Source organism: Pongo pygmaeus, chromosome 11 (genome assembly GCF_028885625.2).
Source record: "Pongo pygmaeus isolate AG05252 chromosome 11, NHGRI_mPonPyg2-v2.0_pri, whole genome shotgun sequence".
Taxonomy (NCBI): Eukaryota; Metazoa; Chordata; class Mammalia; order Primates; family Hominidae; genus Pongo; species Pongo pygmaeus.
The window spans coordinates 44,170,678-44,186,657 of record NC_072384.2 but is presented as its reverse complement, the minus strand read 5'-3'; the positions used below and the strand labels follow the sequence as shown (position 1 = coordinate 44,186,657).

Below are 15,980 nucleotides of genomic sequence, written 5' to 3'. Positions count from 1 at the left end.
TGTATTATTAGAAATAAACAAGGTCTCTTTTCTCTCTTAAAATAGCTGAGTATGAAATAAGAGAATATCTATAGATAGAGCATTTGAAAACCCCAGCCAGAGTTGAAGTGCAGATGAGGAAAAAAACGAGATAAATCTTGATAATTTTCTTTCTAGAATGAAATACACATGAACCTGTCTGATCCAATAAATTAAGAAATAATATATTTATGAATGTCTAGTAGGTACCAATCATTACATAATATGCTGTTGAGCATTTTTTAACTTTTGACATTTTTATGAGAAATATATCAATAAATAGAAAGTACCCTCTCAAATACTAGAAAAACATAGTTCTATAATTATAACTAACATTTAACTGGGGTATATTATTTTAAAATCACTTTTTCCTACGTTATCTCCTTTTATTCTGATAAGGAGACTGTGAGGTAGACTGAAGAGTCATCCCTGTCACCCATTTAAAGATGAGGATGCCCAGGTTCAGAGGAGTGTTTTTTGTTTTTTGTTTTGCCCCGGCTCCCCAGGCTAAGAATCTAAACTCTCCTTAGTCCAAATTGGAAACAATTCTGATATTTTTAAATGGCATTATTTATATTTGTGCCATCAAAAAAGAAATACAAATGAAGGCAAAGACTTGAGTCAGAGCAACAATAGTTCTTTATTTTCTTGGACAGGTAGTTGACATACTTGCTGGCAGATGTTCAAAAGTATCGTTTATGTCTTACACAGGCTCCATTTCCATGAGTCAATATTCCCAAAGTTCTCTGCAAAAATATGAACTGAAGTTACCCATATGGCTGTTAATTATCTTCCTTTTTAGATTGCACCTTGTATTGCTATCGTCTGTATATTGGGCACTAACAATTTCCTACATTTTTCCCACATGGTTTTTGCTAAAATTGTCCTAGGCGCAGCCACAGTTGAAAAGTCCTTGCCAATGAGGTAGGGATTCTGAGAAGCAGCTGAATCATTCTCTTCATCCCATCTGTGGATATGCTTGATCTGATGGGAATAAAATCCCAACATTTGGCTAGTTTCAATGGATAGCAATACATCTGTCTGGTTACACTATATTGGAGTAGGACAACAGCATAGAGGAGAATAACTAGATAAAATGTATTTTGAGAACATGAAATGGAACTTTGATCCCATAAATAGGTATTCAGAGGGTGAGATAAAAATTTGTATACACATGAATAATTGACCCTCACCAATTGGGGCTACTTAATTACATAAAAATATTATAGAATAAAATATTTACCAAAATGCAGCTCAAAGATATTTGCAGGATCATAGATTCCAAGCTATGCAAAGTGGGATGAGAACTGAATGGTGTATCTTTAGCATGCTGGCAATTCCATTTCAAAACTAAAAAAATAATAATTTTTCAGATTACTTTTTCCAAGCAAGATGTAACTAACAAAATTACAAAAACAATTACACAGAAATCATTATTTCCAACCCTCATTTTCAGATAAACTTAAAACAGGTGTTAGTAAAACCAACAGCAATGTTTTGATTCTCATATGGCCTGGTGACCTCACTTTCTCAGTTCCTTGAATGTAGCCTTTCCTTCACAGCCTCTTGTAAACATGTGCAGGTGGTCACAAACAGGAATGAAAGGGAAAAATGATTGGATGGGCCACCAAACAAAGCAAATTGTACATATACTTCTCAATTGTAGAACCGAACATTGGGTACGAATATCTTGTAAGTAAAAAAATTTCTCTTAGCTAAGGTGATCAATCATTCATTTTGCTCAAGACTTGAAGGGGTTCCCAGGATTCAGGACTGTTAGTATTCAAACTGGAAAGTCCCAAGCTAACTGGAGTGGGCAGTTCCCATTAGTTAGCTGTGAGATAAATTAACTGGTTAGCTTGCAATTTAATTTGGCACCACAGGCTTAAACATTTTTAATAACACATTTTTGGAAAATAGGACTAAAAAGGACCAGGTTCCTATTTTGAAAATTAAGAGCTCTAAAATGCACCTATGTAGCATAAATCTGGGGTTTCAAATCTCTTAATCTATGCAAGTAACTCTTTTGTGATTTTGCCAATACAGAGACCATCACCTGCCATACTCCATTGACCCACTTTGCACTACAATCAGAAGCTGATTTTTGCTTTGTCTCCTGCCTGCTACTGAATTATCTACTCATCCTGCTCTGCCAATATTCCCCTTTACTAATATGAGAGCCTGATAATTTGTTAATAATGTGAACATCAACAACAATAAAAATATTCCCCATCCCACCACTATTTTTAATAGTATGGTAATGCTGTCCTATTGTTTAGAAGAAGCTAATAAGATTCAATGAATTGCCTTGGAGATGGTCAAGGCAGCAATTCATTATCCTGAAAATTGAATTTTAAAGGAGTTAGAGAGACAAGTATCAAGAATTTATCCTGTCAGTTCCATATAAACTACATTTTAAGGCAACTAAGCAGTTAATGAAAGAAAAATTTTCTTTTAGAAGAATTCCAACTAGTAAATACATAAAGAATGGTGGAATTAGAAAAAAAATCACCATTTTGTAACCCTGAAAGAAATGATGAACATAGACATGATCATCAATGAATGTAAAGTCAGTAGTTGAAAATTTGTTAGGGAACATTAAACGCTGACATCACCGCTTGAGCATGCCTCGTACAAAAAGCATACACAGAATCACTTATGAAATGTTCTAACGTGAAAAATTTAAAACAAAAACCTGAAACTAGGCCGGGCACAGTGGCTCATGCCTGTAATCCCAGCACTTCGGGAGGCAGAGATGGGAGGATCACTTGAGCCCAAGTGCTTGAGACCAGCCTGGGCAACACAGGGAGACCCCATATCTACAAAACATTAAAAAATTAGGTGGATGTGGGGGTGCAGGTCTGTAATCCAGCTACTCAGGAGGCAGAGGTGGGTAGATGGCTTGACCCCAGGAGGTAGGTCTGGGCTGCAGTGAGCCGAGATCACGCCATTGCACTCCAGCCTGGGCAACAGAGCCAGACACTGTCAAAAAAAAAAAAAAAAAAAAAAAAAAAAAAGCCTTATCAGGTAAAATTCATACTGAAGTTTAATGGATTAAATGACATTATTTTACCTGGAATTGTTTAAAAATACTGCAGTAAAACCAAAAAATAAAAAAGTGGGAAATAAATGAAATCAGATTGTTAAACTCCTGATCATTGTTGAAAGTGATTATTGGAATAGGGCAATCATTATTATTACTATTCTGCCCACATTTGTTTATGTTTAAAATTTTTTATAATAAACAATAAATAATGATTTGATGGTTTCAAAAATCCTGAATTCAAACACATAAAATAATAGCAACTCTAATTTGTTTCTAACTTAGTTGATGCAATCTACTAATCTAATATATCCATTGTAGTTTGATTTCAGTTGTGAGGGATGGGGACAGAGGCAGTACAGGTACCGCAGTGGTGATATTGCTACAAGTTATTTGGTAATCCAAATGTTTTTCTATCACCTTCTTGTTACCAAAAGCAAATTCCAATGGACATCATTTTGTCACTGGTTAGCATGCTCTGGAGGCTTCCTCGACTTCTGTGTGCTCAAGTAACAAAAATCTATTTAAATATTAGCCTATGCTAGGTATAACTGGAAAGCTATAAAGAAGGAAATTAATACGACATTCTATTTGTGTTTATATTTTGAGTATTTTCAAATGCATTGTTTCTGTTGATTCTTAAGGATTTCTAAAAGTAAAAAGTCACCTATTGACCCAAAGTCAAAAGGGTAAGTGAATATGAATCCCCTGACATCAGTTGCTTTGTGTTACTCTTCTCTTACATGAATGCATAGTTGACCATTCTTGGGAATGTCAGAGTAGACAGAGATCTTCCTAAGGAAAGGGATTTTTAATGTATTCATTTTTGTATGCTTAGTACCTAAAAGAATATTTGACACATTATAGGCACTTGATAAATATTAATGCTTAAATTCCTCCAAATCCTTTACTGAAGTAGTAATTGGGTCATCTGTCTACTTCTCTCATCGTCACTACTGTTTAGTATAAAATAGCATTGCTGTCTTTTCTGGACTTTCTGACTGGTTTGCTCGTATCCACTGTTGGCAATACCAGCTACACTGCAGACAGAATTCTTCATAAAAGTTAATATGATCACATGAGAACACACACACACACACACACCCCTAAAACCAGTCAATTGAATTTTATGGCTCTAGTGCTATTATTACTACTACCTAAATATGTCAGTATACATTTATTGTGTGATTATCTGATTTACGTGTGTCTTCCCTAACAGACCTTAAACCTCATTCTTAGAGCAGGAACTGAGTTTGTTTTGGTCCTTATCTCTATTTTCAGAGTTCTACATAAGGCCTAGAATATAATATATAGTCAATAATTTTGTCAAAAGAATTCATCCAGTAGTTCAATTTTAGCCTGCCTTGAGTTATTGTAGCATGTCATTTTCATTAGCCAAACTAAGCAGGTAAAACAACAGAATGGAGCAAGATTAAAATCAAAATATTAGAATCGCTTCTGCTTGTTAACAAATCACTGTAACACTTATAAGATTGTAACTTACAATGAACAGAAAAGCAACAACTCCATCTCCTTGCCAAAGAGGGATCCTGATTGTCAATTCAAGGAAGGTACTGAAAGAAATCTATAATCCTGCCTTTACCTATAACAGTTATATAAAAATTGAAAGTACATTTGGCAGCTTTCAGGAGCACAAACAATTCTATATGGGCAGCAGTGAGTGGAGGCAGTAAAAGAACTTACTGTGTTACAAATTTTAAAGAGTCATTTGATTTCAGTTCTTTGGCAAAACCTATTACCCAAAAAAAAGTAAGCATATAGAAAACTTAAATATATTACTGATACATTTCAGGGTGTATTATTTGAAAACAAAAGAACTTTGAAGAGCATTCGTAACCTACTTCATTTTGTTGTTGAGCCCTAGGGCATTTCACAGGGCACCTTTACCTACAGCATTCCACGCTAGGCCCAGGCAGAATGCTTCTTCTCTTCCTCTCAGTGGTACTCTGTCTCACGTTATTATCATTTATGTGTCTGTGTGTTTCTCTCACTGGATTATAGATCTGTGAGGACAAGATCTGGCCCTACCTGAACAGCCTGGAACACAGTATGTGCTATAGTACAGCAACTCTACTGAATGCTGTGGTCTAATTTATAAAAATTTGATTTACACTAAAGATTTTGGAATAATATCCATTGTGTCAAAGAGAAGATGGCACTGAAGCATACTGGGCAAAGGTTGGCAGGGAAAAATAGTGCTTTAAGGACTAAATAGTGAATGAAGCTGAGTTTTTCTTTGGAGTTCCTCCCCCGCATTACCAGCCCTGAACTCCATATTGGTAATTCTTTAACTCATCACCCCCATTCATGTTCCCTGGCATTAAGATTTGGTGAGTTTTAGCCATATGTATTGATGTATTGAAGAATATAAAGTATCTGATTAATTTCTTATCATTTTGAAGTGAAACTTTATGGAATATGTCATCAAATTATAACAATTTGAGATATTTTGATGAAATAAATTTTTTGAAAAGTTTTACCACCTACAAAAACATACCTATGCAAAGTTCACAGAATATTACAACAGGAATAATCTTCAGATAATTTCTAGCTTAGCATCTGTGTACTCTGAGAGGTTTGGTTATTTTATTAATTAGCTAATAACAGATATTTACTGAGTGTCTCTTACAATCTGCACTAGGCAAGGCACTAGGAACACAGAAAAATTGATAACCTACTCACAATGAGTTGCTAGTGCAGTAAGGCACATCATCTCTGAGCTGAGAATTATGGCCATGTTTTCTGCTTGTAGAGGAGATATTTGCAGAATCTCAGCATTTAGAGAAAATGTGCCTTATCAACAATCATCTTGATGAACATATTAGTATTCATGGGGTCCTCATGTCTCTCCATAGGTAGCATTGTCATAGAACATATTTCATCTGAAAAGAAATAACTCCCTGAAGGGCACACATTTTAGATCTAAATAGTACCCTTGCTTTTTGAAATTTTAATTTTGGGAACTTAATATACAGTCTACTGTTACCAAAATCGTCTTAAAGTAGCTATAGAATCCCAAAAGGATAATGAGTTCTTACAGAGTTTCCCTAGTTATGGAGAGGAAATCATTAGTAACTTAAGACAGAAATAAAGAAATCATCTAATTAATGTATTCAGAGATGAATCTTAATGTCCAATTATTCTCTTGATTTGACACAACCTAGTAACAACATAACATCGTCAGCAACATTGTATTAATGTTGGAAGAATTAGAAGGAAGGTAGCCAAGTGGGGGAGGGAGAGACTGTTCTTAATCCTTTCTTTTTTCTTTTTCTATCACACAATAAGCAAATCTCCTGCTTAAATTAATCACATTTTTAAAAAGTAAACCCACAGAATTAACCTGAAAACCATATTGTGCCGGAAAGTCTGAATTCTATTATAATCAAAGCTTATAAATATCACTTTAACAAAGGTCTATCTGTTCAATTCATTAAATATTAACAAATGATTTTCCTATCATTCAATGTAGTCTCTTAGTTCAGCTTCATTGATTGATTTAACCAATGTCTATTTAAACGTGTATAATTTCCGTATTTTGTAATTGGTCCAATATTAAATGATACTCACACAGAGCAAAAAGTTAACGTGCCAATATTGTCATGCTCCATATTCATGCTTCATTTCTTGAAAGAATTAAAATCAAGGAAGATATTTTCCAATATTTTGTATTTTTTATTAAATAATACATAGTAGTGGGTTTTTAATATATTTTTAAAAAGGTAAAAAATTTTACAGTGAAAATCTGCATCCCATCTCCAATCCTCAGCCTCCCAGTTCTCCTCTGCAAAAAACAAAAATAAAAAAGTCCCTCTTTCCAATTTTTTAAATTCTTCCCAAATTAAAAGGCCGTATCTCTTGAAGCTCAAGACTTTTGATAAATAAATGGAAAAGAACAGCCACATCTTTTAAATATTAGTAATTTATAAAATGAAATAGTCATAATTAATACCTAGGTATATTTAAGATCATTCGACCACACCTCACTTTCTCTCACTAAAACATTATAAAATCAAACAAATGTTTATAAAAAATAAACATCAGAATAGGAATATCAGTGTGGTTTTGTTTCAAAAGTGAACTTACATTCTCTGGTTATTTTTATATTTGGCAAATTTCCATTGTTCTAGTAGATATTCTTGACTTGCTTTGTTAGATAATCCCTCTCTATAATTTCCTTTTTTTTTTTTTTTTTTTAACACTTCCACTTCTAAATTCTTCCTCTCCCGTTGCTCAAGTTTTAAGCAAATGTTTATCGGCTTTGCCCCAATCAGTCAGGTCAATGTTGTTGTTCTTTATAATATGCAGTTCTACTCTGGTATCCAGAATCACAGGTGGTGTTGAAATCACTGATATGAAAGTAAACATCTAAACAGCTTGTCCATAAAGAAAAAACACTGAGCTTGCAATGTATGCCAGAATCCATCTGGGCACTAGATTAGACACTAAGAATTACAACCTCATCTGAAAGTATGTACAAGACAGAGAACCTGATCTCAAAGAACATAAGAGTCTAATTGAAGAGAGGTAATGCATGCAGAAAACGTACACATGGCACTGCCATTCATACCCATCGAAACAACAAAATATGCAGGAATTCAAAGAAGAGAAAATGACCACTATAGGCTAATTGTCAGAGAAAGGGGTTTTTTCCCCCCCTTTTAGGAAAAGATGATTTAACAACTACACCTCAAAATATGTGTAAGAGTCAGATATACATTTTTTTAAAAAATACAAAAGAGTGTGGCCAAGACATGAGGATGGAGACTTAGGAGACTACATAAAGGACAATGAGTGGCATGGCTGGAGTGAAAGATTAAAAAATGAGAGAAATGGTCAGTCAGGTTAGAAAAGCAGTTTGGGATTATATCATAGACACCTTGAGAAGCCAAGTTAAATAATTTAGCCATTACATGTAGAGACGGTAGAGTCAGTGATAATTTTGATGAGAGAGATTACATGATAAAAAATGTCATTTTAAAATAATTACTGGGAGATTTTTCTCCTATTCATGTATGCCCTCATTTATCCAACAAACACTGATTCGAGTCCTAGAATATCCAGGCATTGATTGTCCTAAGAACCTGAGGAAAGACAAGCATTTCCCATACTCAATGTGCTTTTATTCTAGGGACAAAAGTAAGACAACAAGTGCCATTTATTGTGATATGTGGATGGTGCAGCACTGCATCCTAAATAATGTGAATATAGAGAAGAATTACTTTTAGATAATGCTTGTGATCAGGGGAAAAAAATCCCAGGAGAAGGATAAGTATGGGTAAACGATATAAACTTGGAAAAGCAGCAGCAATGAAGACTTTTTAGGTACATGAGAATTATTCATGCAAAAGCACAGAGGCACAGCACAATGGAGCCCCCTCTCTGACCCCCAGTGTCATGTCTTCTTGGCTCATCTGTGATTTCTGCTACAGCTGTACAGTACTGTGCAAACTCAGAGCTAGCATCCCCTTCAAGCATTTCCCATTTCAAGGACTTCTCAGGAAGCCCATTTAGCTCCTGCATAAATGCAGCCAAAGGCATTCTTCAACCAACCAGTGGGGCACAGGAAATGGTGGATCAATGACTCAGCCTTCTGTCCTTCTGACAATTCTGGGAGTATTATAGGTTTCTCAGATGTTTCAAGGAATGAAGGCTTATTGCCCATTATAGGGACTTCAAAAACACATGCTAACAAAAACACACCCTGTATCTCTAGTCCTACTTCCTTACATACCCACCCAAATGTACTCCCTGCCACCAAGTCCTTGCCTCAGGCTCTGCATTCAGTAGAATCCAAATTAAGACAAAAAGTAATTTATCCAGTGTAACTAGAGTAAAATGTTTGGTAGTAACAAGAGAGGTCAGAGTGTATGAAAAAGGATAGTTATCCTTGAAACTAAAGAGAGCATTGTGTACAATATCATGCCAGAAAGTTCGCATTTTATCTAAAAATGTTATAACCACTGAATGGTTTACAACAGGAGAATAATACAATCAAGATTCTTATTTTAAAACAACCCCTGGTACCAGTGTAAGAAATATGAATTGCATCATCCTAGAGTGAGAACTGGGAGGCTGTTTAGAGACTGTACTGTGATCCAAGCAGGTGTTTAGAGTCTTCATTAAGGAATTAACTGTAGGGATGAATATGAGAGGCAAAAACCATTTGGTATTAATGCTTGGTTGGATATGTAATGTGTGAGTAGAAATGCCATTCATCCGATGATAGAATACAGGAGAGAGAGGTTTGGGAGGAAAATGAGTTAATTTTTCAGCATGTTGAAACCAAGAGCTTGGGGTAAAATTCACATGGAGCAATTCGAGTTTTTAAATTTCTTGGGAGAGATTTAGATTACAGATACAGACATATGTGGAACTAGTTTGTGTCAGGCCCTGTGATAGATTGTCCCGAATATTCCTTACTTTATTTAACCTTCATAGCAATCCCAAAACATGAGATTATGTGTTCATAACTTTTTATTTTAGAAAACAGATTTACAGGGTTTGTTTGGAAGCACACAGCAAGTAAATAGTGGTGAGGGAATTTGAACCCAGGTCTGATTGGCTAAACAATGTTCCTTAGAGTATATCACTCTGTCTCTGCCATACTACGTGTAACACCATCTTCATCTTAAAACAGCCGCTTATTGTAGAGCTATAGTTTTCAACTATAGCAAATAGTAACGTAACTAGTCCTATGGGGCTCACACCTGAACCACAAATAGCTTGACGTTATACTAAACAATTGAGCTAATCTATTACCCTACCTACAATGTAATTCACTCTTCATATTGGTGTATATATATACCTATATATAATATATATACCATATAATAACATGATGTTATTATAAATGGTTCTACCAGTTTCATCCCAAGTGAAATATAATTTTCATGAGTTTATAAACCACACCATCACTTACAATTTACAAGCAAATAAAGAACTAGAGTGCTCATCTTAAGTAATATACACAATACCAACAGGATGAAGGGGGAGGAGATAACTGTATAATAGCACAAAATAGTAGGTGATTATTGTCATTGGAAGACTTCACAGAACAGATGGGTGAGGTATCCTGTGGTGTGTTCAAGAAAAGGTGGTTCCGGGTATAGAGCAATGGCTTGGAAGAATACACATGGAGCTCTGAGTGGATGAAGATTCAAGGCCATGAGTGTACTGAAAAACCAAGATATAATTGTACTAAGAATCAAGATTTAATAAGCAATAGGGGGAATAAATACATGAAGCAAAATCAGTTATATACACGTGTGTGTGAGAGAGCGAGCTCTTTTATTAATAAACACAGACTTCCAAAGATAGAATAATAAAATATTCAGATTGGAAGAGACATGAGAGAGCATCCTATCTCCCAATGTTTAATTCCACTCTCATTTTGTAAAAGAAAAAATATAAGTGGAGAGGTTAAACAATCTTTTTCAGGGTTTAAATCCATATGTGGGCTGGGCATTTATGGAACATTTATCTGTCTAGCATTGTGGTAGACTGAGGATTGTAAAATAAATAGAACAGTGGTCCTTCCTTCAAGCATCTTATGCAATTCTATTTTAAGGATGGTTCTTTACTATTCATGAGACAATGGGTTCACTAAGGAGATGAAACAAAGACTCATGGAATTTGTCAGGGTTCCATTAGGAATATTTTTATTTCCTTAAGTTTTAGTAAATCATGTGTAGTTAGTCCATGGCCCATGTTTCTTGCCCAAAAACCTAAAGAATAAATATTTGTGGAACCTCTGAAAGAATTACAACTCTCTTAAATGAAAGTATCTTCTTTTATATTCATTTTGAACATTAAGCAAGATATTAGTTGAAAAGAGTTTAATTTCTCTGCTCAATTGGTGGTTCTCAAACACAGGACAGTGGGCCTCACCCCAGTGTGTCTGATGGAGCAGGTCCAGAATAGGCTCAGAAAACCTGCACTTCTCTCGAGCTCCCAGTGATGCCCATGCTGCTTGTCCAGTGATACCACTTTGCAAACCACAGCATAAATTAGACCACGAACAACTTGTAGGCAGGAACTACGTCTCACTTATTTCTGTATGTTTAGTGTCTACCATACACTAGAATCTCAACAAATGTTCATGGGAACATGTAAATGATTGACTAATTACATACATGATGTAGCAAAAAAACTTTGGCTAATTTGGATTGTTAAATCCCCAGTTCAAGAGTCTTCTTGTTACTCCCACTTATAAGGAAATTAATAAATCAAGAAAATATTAAGTAATTGCTGCCCCATTTGCTGAAAACGGAAAAGCTGAACTCTATGTTGTCATGGATACAGTATTCTATTTTCAGTACTAGTCGTGTCCTACTTGTTAATGACTGTTACAGTAACCAATAGGAAAATAACACTTCACTCACCACATTTCATTAAATTTAACACCTCATATTAAGCTTAATGGGACAATAAGAACAAAGTTCTGCTTGCCAATTGTTTACAGAATTCCACCATTTCCCTGTAGTTAGCGACTTACACAGCATCAATCTTTATGAACAGCTTCCAAAATAAAAAGGAGATAGGAAAATAAAAGTGTTCTATTTGACTTAGTAATAATGACCTCTGGGCCGGACATTTCCTGACATTTAACCAACAGTTGAATTAAAAGACTCAACTGTCTTTGATTCAGGGTCTCTGCTTCTACCAGAGATTATTACCTCTCAGGAAATACCCTTACTTTCCAACATTACAAATTTAATGAAAGAGAAAGTAGAATAATATGAATCCCAAGCACCAGAATCTTCAGATCCTTGCATTTTACAGTGGCAAATGCAAAATATGGATGGAGAGTAGACAAAATCAATTAACTTGAATAAGATTCTTCACGGTTTGATCTTGATGCCAATCACAATGAAATAATGACCTCCATCGTAGAAACCTGGAGTCGCATTACTTTTTTCAAGGAAAGTTGAACTGTGAGGGTAAAGAGCTTAATAATGCATAAGGCTAGAAGAGATTATAAACAAACAGTCCAGGCTTAGAAGAAAAGAAAAAAGATAATTAAATACATTTAATGATTCACACATCTGAGCAAAAGATCAAGGAAATACTGGAAAATATAACATCATTTCTAAGTCAAGGGAAATAAATGGGGAAGGAGAAAAGGACAGATAACTCAGAAGGACTGAATAAATCTCAGATAGGATATAAAAGACTGGAAACAGATGTTTATATTAAACTGCCAATGGAGTGGTGAAACCATACAGATTGTGGTACCAATTTAACTGGAAAGAGCTATGGCGAGCAGACAGAGATTTGAGTTGGAGCTCTATTTTCCACCAGTGAACTAAAAGAGGTGGCTGCTGCCGCTACTGCTAATGATGAACACCATATGCTAGCAAGAGACATAGCCAGTGTGCTCTGCTGTGTGTGTTGGTTAGGGAAGATATGTGTAATTTTCTTTATCTGATACAGAATTAGTGCAACTTCAAATAACTACATGCAGAATGCCTGAAGAGAAGACCATATTGCTTCTCATTGAAAAAGTCAAGAGTAAGTCATTAAAAAAAATTCACTTCAACAATTCAGTTACAGTAATTTTACCGTGATTTAGCCATGGTATTGCTCTAGTTGTCTATTTTATTTTCATAGCAGAAAGGAAGACTACAACAGAATATTAACCACGTAGTCAAACAGTCAAAGTGATATAAACAAAAAAGAAACTTGCTGCTTACAGTCCTTTTTAAATGAGCATTATGGTTCTCTGTACATATATTCAATAGTTTTGTCAGTATATCAGCAAAGAACGCATTCGAACCTTGTGTTCTAGATAAATTTAGTCTTACACTTTAAAATGTCAGTTCCTCAGTTTGAAAAAAACAATCTTTAAAAAAAATACTATAATAGAAGTGCCAATTTGGGTTTGTTGTTTGCTTACTGTTTTAACAGAACGTTGGGGTCCACATTCAAGATTAAAATAAACAAACAGTTAAGGTAAATGAAAAAAGGGCAACTAGAGAAGTGGCACGAAAGTCATCTTGTTTTCTTTTTGAAACCAGCTGTAACTGCCTCAATTCTGAGGCTGTTTGCCTAGGTGTTTCCTAGTTAATCTAATCAATTCAGCAGGAAAAAAGAAAATCCTGGTCATTTTCTTTCACATTCAAACAAACAAAATGACTGTTTATTGGAATTTTTATGCCCCCATCATTATATTAATGTTACATAGACTTTGTCGAAATGTTCTTTCTTTTTTTCTACATGTCTCATTAAAATACTGACAGGACAAAGGGAGAGCCACAGGATAACTTTAAAAATATTTTGGTAGTCCTCATTAAAAAGAGTTTAAGTACCTCAGATTTTATTTTATTACACGGTAATAAAACTCAGCCAGAGGAGAGATGTTCAATCTGGAACTCCAAGGCCAAAATATAAGCGCAGCTAACTCATAACCAATGAGCCTTTGACAGGGTGGACTTGCAGCTGAGGAAGCCTGTTGCCCACCCCCGCCGCCCCACCAAAAAAACCATCTGCACTATTTAAGTTACTACTTTTTTTGTGTGATCACTGCCTTACCAGCTGAAGTTCCTTTTACACCCATTAATATGAAAAGAAGAGGAAACAAAAAGAAACTTATGACAGAATGTGAACCTCTTAGCAATTATTACCAGATAAACTTTAATACGATATGTTTACTGATCTAGCTCTGCTCTGAAAATAATTTTTTAATGGGAAAAAAAACACGAAAAAACTGAGGCAAGGAGGGAAACACTGAGGAAATGTAACTGCCAGCAGAGACAGATTAACACTGCCTTACAAGCTGATGTCATTTTATTCTTTTCTAGGGGCCTGAGACTTCTTTCCACCGCTGAAATAGTCTTTTGGATCTCTGATATCAAGAGCAAACATGTATTACTTGACAGCATTCTAAACTCATCTGTGGGAGCAGATTTAAACCCCCTGATTCTGCCTCAAGCTCCTGGTTGAATGTCATGGCACATGGCAAGCCTAAATGTGCAACTCCTCCACGAGATTGTGCGTGACCAATCCCAGCACGCCGGTGAGTACCGTTCACCTTCAGACCCCTTTTGGGCCAGGAATCCCACTGAAATGCCTAGCAAAGCTTTTCATTCCCAGCTAAAAAGAGCAATTGCTCTCTCTGGAAAAACTTTTCCAAATGCTCTTTGAACAAACAAGAGACTTTGAAGCTTGCTTGAGGAAGGCAGACAGACACAGAGCTGTGCTCCATCCCCCTCTATCCTGCATAGGTTCCAAGAATGAACAATGAATGAGAGTGTGGAAAGAAATTGGAATTGCAGAAGTGCCAAAGGTATCCCTTGGAGCAGTGTGTATATTGTGTTGTCATGTAAAAGAGCCCTTGAAAGATAAAGGAACTGAGTCCAATTATATTACTGATTCCATGTTCATCTGAATCACTGTCTAACTTCAGACTTCCAAAGATATCACATTGCCTGCAATAATTAATTCACCTCTTACTTCCAAAAACACGTTAGAAAATTAATTCCCAATGCTAAAATGAATTTGGCAGCACAACACATTACAATTTTGCAGGTTACCTGGCAATCATTTTGAAATGTTATCTTGGGTAAAATGTACTCTAGTATCCGCCTCACAGACCCAGTCTGTCTGATTCGTGGACCTTACTTATCTTTACATTAAAGAAAATATATCCATTATAAAAGAATACAACATTTATATAGATATTAAAATATATTTTAACTGTGAGAACAGCAATACTAATTTTTACTACAAATAAGCTAGGACAAACATTTTGCTCATATGAAAACGAATGAAAAATCATGTAAATAAATAAGCTGGACGTAAATGTTGTCGTTATTGCATGGTTGTTACTGTGGTTCATCATGGGAGATACCTATGCAATAATTTAATCTCAGCTTAAGGGCAGCCAGGACTGCAATGAATTAATGTGCTTTAACCAGAATATAAATTTCTGGATTTGCATATCAGAACCTAGGAGTCACTAAACACCATCAAAATCTAACTCTAAAATTTGCAGGTGTGTCAACAAATGAGAAAACTACTTGGGACATGATAATAGTCACAATGGTTGAAATACCAGGTGTAATCAAGAAGAAGTGGTTTTTTTTTCATCATTTTAAGGGTTTTCTTTTTTGTTTTTCTGGATTTTTAGAAAATTTTTTACTAAGGACTGAGGCTTCAGAATGCACAAACTCAGAGGAAACTCAGACTCTTAGACGGGCTCTCATTTGGACTACTCCAGTCCCAAAAAATACCTATTTATATAAATATTGCAGTAGAAAAAAAAAAAACTGGACACAGCTGGCTACTCTTTCCCTTGGCAAAGAAAAGCAATGGCTTACCATCCTTCTGTTTATGGCAACACCAACTACTTTATTTGAAAAGTCACTCATTTCTATGATTGCAGTGGACATGTTTTCATCAACAGAGCAGTTCAGGAGGAAAAAATTATTTTATTAGCTAATTTTCCTTTCATGAATTAGGGATTTTTCTCTGCACAGACAGAAATTTCAAACCCCTCCAGAAATGGAAGCATGCCCATGGATTGACTACTACAGATCAAGTTTCCAGTGCACTAATAACCTGCTCCAGTGAAAACATATTTTTAATTTGCTTTTAGGGTTATTTATTTTTTTATTATTACGCTAAGGGTTTATAATTTAATGTCAAATATAATTTTGCATGAAGTATGTGACTGTACTATGATGCAGTAGATAAGCTTAGTGTGCATGGTTAACATGGTCTCAAACAATGTTTTGAGAAAATGGATCACCATTTGGCAGGGTGCCATTCCATAAACTGCTCAGTAGAACTTTAAAGGGAAAAAGTTGCAAAGAATTTTTCTGTTTTGCAAAAATATTCCTAGTAATATTAGAAGCAGAAAAAATAATTACTTTCTTATTGCTTTCTATTGGATGTA

General features: G+C 35.2%; 1 long non-coding RNA gene across 1 annotated transcript in view; it reads right to left on the bottom strand.

Moving 5' to 3' along the window:
- Positions 1–636: 636 nt before the first annotated feature.
- The window catches only part of LOC129031912 (uncharacterized), a 138,523-nt gene continuing 123,179 nt past the window's right edge, over positions 637–15,980 (bottom strand). The window contains exons 3-4 of the long non-coding RNA XR_010122799.1: positions 1,262–1,368; positions 637–764 (exon numbers count right to left, since the gene is read on the bottom strand). This is a non-coding gene — a long non-coding RNA (uncharacterized LOC129031912). The remainder of the gene's footprint in view (positions 765–1,261; positions 1,369–15,980) is intronic.